The sequence below is a fragment of the Simochromis diagramma genome, unplaced genomic scaffold, assembly GCF_900408965.1.
Source record: "Simochromis diagramma unplaced genomic scaffold, fSimDia1.1 OVJJ01000374.1, whole genome shotgun sequence".
Lineage (NCBI taxonomy): Eukaryota > Metazoa > Chordata > Actinopteri > Cichliformes > Cichlidae > Simochromis > Simochromis diagramma.
The window spans coordinates 206,935-211,408 of NW_024386743.1; the positions used below are offsets into that span (position 1 = coordinate 206,935).

Sequence of the window (4,474 nt, forward strand, 5' to 3'; positions counted from 1 at the left end):
CAGACTGACATGGAATTAAACAGACGCCGCGACAGAGAGCACAGGGCTTAAATACACGGGGAGTAATCAGGGAATGGGCCACAGGAGGGAGACGCAGCTGGGAGAAATTAGGCTAACAAGACAGGGGAGAGGTAAAACTGAACACACTGACATGAGACATGAACTTTCAGAATAAAACAGGAAACTAACAGACACAGAGAAACAGACAGGACACTGAACTTGACAGGCGGACTCATGAGCAGACACAATAACTCCATGGACAGACAGAGGGAACACAGAGAAGTGGGAGCAGGCAGGCAAAGAACAGAAACCTAACAAATGGCAAAATCACAACAGAATGCACACTCTGAATGAACAAAAGCATAAGGAAACACAAAACACTGAGTCGGCAGGCTCAGGACCATGACAAGATTGTTGATTTTCTTGATCATATATGATCTTAAACTTAATGTCTTTAAAGGTCTGAACTTTTAAAATGTAACAAAAGATTGAATCTTTGAGTTTTTGTTAATTGTTCTTATTGTATCTAATGTGATGACATTTAATGTCATTTTTCAGATGACAGATGTGGAGGAGAGACATGTTTCTTTGCCCTGAGCTGTGTCTGGCAGGCAGAGCATCTCCACGCTCCACAAAGCTGATGCTTCTGATTTGGAGTAAATGAGCTGAGGGAGACACCTGGTGGACAAACACAGACATGACAAGAAGAAAGATTAAAGTGCAGAGGGGAGACAAACAGCTGGAAATACTTGTTGGAAAGGATTGTCATGCTTCAGAAAAAACACACAGCACACACTAACAATCCTTTATTTGCACTGAAGGAGACACGTGAAGAAACCAAATCACACAATAATGACGTGAACACATTTATAGCCAGTGTTCAAGATGATGGATAGAAACGAAAATCATGGAGCATTTATGCATTTTTAGGTCTGTGTCACAGAAACTGTTCAGCTATTCTCTGTTTATTAGTCTATTTATTAGGAACCTCTGTTGGTTTTATATGTAAAGCATTTTTCTTCTATCATTGAACCTTTTCAGGGTTTTCTTATAGTAGTTTTGGGGAGTTTTTAATTTTACAGATTTACAGCTTCAGAATAACTTTGTGATGTCCGATTAGAAAGTCTGTGTCCAACCCTGGTGTTTGATCAGATGTTTGATCCCTGCAGGGTTGGATTTTTTTATATGAATGAGGAATTTGTTGTATTGCATTTGAGTTAGATTTTTACTGATGGATGATCCAAGCCAATGCACACAGAAGCAAATAGAACTACAGCAACACAACCGAGAACAAACGAGCAGCACAAACAGGAAAGCAAACTGAGAACAAAGCAGCAGGGTATCCCTCAGCAGCAGCTACAATATCTTCAGAGTGACAAACTGCATTTAGCAGAACACCAACTTAAATTCAAAGAACCGCAAACTGCAGTTTCTACAAACCTGCTAAACGACTCCACCTGAACAGGAGAGGAGCGCTTCCTGAACCGGTGTTTGTCAAAACGTCACGCCGCTGTCAGATTGGCGTTCACGCCGCTGTCAGATTGGCGTTCACGCCGCTGTCAGATTGGCGTTCACGCCGCTGTCAGATTGGCGTTCACGCCGCTGTCAGATTGGCGTTCACGCCGCTGTCAGATTGGCGTTCACGCCGCTGTCAGATTGGCGTTCACGCCGCTGTCAGATTGGCGTTCACGCCGCTGTCAGATTGGCGTTCACGCCGCTGTCAGATTGGCGTTCACGCCGCCGTCGCTCCAGTACAGCTGAGCAGACTGCAGCCGTGGGAGAGAGTGACTGTGTTTCGCACGCTCAGCATTCTGATCCTGGACTTCATGACAGATCTGCCACTGTGAGTAACACTGCTTCGTCTTCCGTGGACTCTGTATCTGCTACATCAGATGACTGTGTGTTTGAACTCCACAGACATTGTTCAGAGGGACTCCTCGGTGTCACGTTATTCACCGGTTGTCCTCGCTCGTGATCTTTGTGTTCCTGAGCCGTCAGACTCTGCTAATGCTCGCAGTGTTTTCTCTGAGTTAGCCAATATGGATTTTCCAGCTGTTGGGTTTGCTGAACAAAGGACTGTTATTCCACCCCAGACTCACCTCCACGCTATCACTGGCATTGTATCCCCACTGGACTGTTTTCCTCCTCAGCCTGTTGATTCTGAGGTTTCCCAGCCTGAGCCCAGCCACACCACACTAGAAACATGGAACTAGAATTAATACCAAAACCGGAAACACGGGAAGTCTTACAAAACATAAGGCGGAACAACACAACAAAAGGCAAAGGCAAAACCAGGGTGTAAATACACAGAGGAGTAATGATGGAATGGGAAACACATGGGAGACACAGCTGGGATTAATTAGAAATATTAAGACAAGGGAAGCAAAACTAGAAACACTGACATGAGACACGGACTTTCAGAGTAAAACAGGAAATATGACACAGAGACGCGGACTTGACACTGAGACAGAGAGACATGACTGACCGGGGAGACAGAGGGAACATGAAGCTCAGAGACAAATGGTAACCAAACGTGAAACACAGGGAGGGTACAGAAACAGAAACTCCAAGCTTTGTTAACAATAATCAAGAAGTATAAATCAAACAGAAAACACTGGGTCACACCCAGGACCATGACAGTATTAAGGTAGCAGACTGTCTAAAGCTCAGAGACTGACAACACTGGTATTCTGAAAACTAAGATAACACTACAAAGATAAAGTAAATATGTAATTTCAACCTCATTTCACTTTTCAAAAGAGTTTCAGAAATGCAGAGAATCTGTACAAAATCTGTAAAATTCTAGATATGATGGTGATGTTATTGCATTTCATGTTTCATCTGTTCTTTAGTTTGTCACCCATTTACATTTATTTTGGAACTTTGGCAACTTTAAAAAATAATAAACAAAAATGATAGAATAACATAATTTTCCGATTACATCTTTGGGAAAAACAGAGCAAAAAAATTATCTCTTACCGTCCTGATTTGTGTAGTCAAGTGTACTGAGCACTAAAATAAAGAGTGAAACCCCATCAGACATTATAAAATCTACAGCATTTCAACTTTACACAAAATTTTAAACAAAACAGTAAATAAAATCAACACTGTAAAAAAAGTTTGTAAAAATTAAGGTGGAAAAACTTTCAAATGGCAACAGTAATATACAGTAATATTTAAAATAGTATTTCTTCTTCTTAGAAACATTTAATAACCATAAAGAAGAGACACAATATATACTTTATAACAACTTGAACTTTTTTATAATAACATATGGAAGTTGTTGGTCACAATCAATGTGTAATAAGCAACTAATTACTGTAAAATTTCTTCCTAAATTATCCATTTTTGCAGATTTCAAGGTATAGCATATGTATTAAAACTTTAGGAATTACTCCATTAATCATTTAAGCTGACAGACAGGAAATAGATTAGCAACTATTTGGATAATGGACTAATTATTTCAGGTGTTTTTAGAGAAGAAAATGCCCAACACTATATTGTTATTTAGACTTTGTGTTTAAACTTTGCGTCGTGTATGGTAAACTGAATATCTTTGGCTTTAGACTGTTTGTTAGACAAAAATGTTTTTTCCATGTACCTGAGGTGTACTCACAAAATTTGCTGATTTCAAATGGAGCAAACAACAAGATTAGATGTTTAGCTAGGAGGAGAGAGGGGAGGAAGCAAATGGGCACTTGGCAGAGTATAAAACACGACATCCTTTCATCTTTTGTGAGATGAACAGTTCAGAAGTTTGGATCTCAGAAGTTGACTCTTCTGATTCCAGCAGATGATGTCAGAGGGATCAACCGCTGCCAAAACTGTGGACTTACAAATTGGTTTTGAATTGTTTGGCTTTATTGAATTATTAACTTTAAGAAGGATTTGGACTTCCATTGGCTAATTGGTGGACTGCAGCTTCCCAAGATTTCCAAGATCTTTCCTGTGGATTATACGTTTGAAGATATTGCTGTATTTCTGGACAATCAAATATCCATGGGATGCTGTGTTCCTGTTGGATTACTTCCCTGAGCACAGAACACTGAGATAAGTAGATCTGACTGACTCTTGGGGTGTGACTGACTCTTGGTGGCGCTGTCACTTGGTGTTCGCTCACTTTGTGGTAGAGTATCACTTCCTGTTCCTGCTCAAACACAGTGATGTTTCTGAGTAGCTTATCTGCTTAGCAATTTAATTAAAAACTTTTAGATACATTCTTTTTTCATACTATAATCTTCACGTGCTTCATCCGAAGCACACTTTCTGTGTACTCACTACCTAAATTATAGCCAAAGTATTCAATCACTGTGTCTGTCAAGTTGTCTGGAGCACCAACAGATATTTGGAGATGGAAGAGAACTGCACGTCAGCTCGTCTCACAGCTGCTCTCCAGGCTGGACGCCTTCGTTTGGTAACATCGATACACGAGCTGCCTCATGTTGCTTCCAGGTTGGGAAAGAATGAAAAGATA

At 40.5% G+C, this 4,474-nt stretch overlaps 1 long non-coding RNA gene across 2 annotated transcripts; it reads right to left on the reverse strand.

Moving 5' to 3' along the window:
- Positions 1–376: 376 nt before the first annotated feature.
- Positions 377–3,064, reverse strand: LOC120723204. Of its 2 annotated transcripts, XR_005693700.1 has the most exons (3): positions 2,980–3,064; positions 2,100–2,195; positions 377–678 (listed from the first exon to the last, which is right to left on the reverse strand). It is a non-coding gene; the product is annotated as an uncharacterized LOC120723204 (long non-coding RNA). The 2 variants fall into 2 exon arrangements; XR_005693690.1 differs by lacking the exon at positions 2,980–3,064 and having other exon boundaries at positions 2,100–2,973.
- Positions 3,065–4,474: the final 1,410 nt, after the last annotated feature.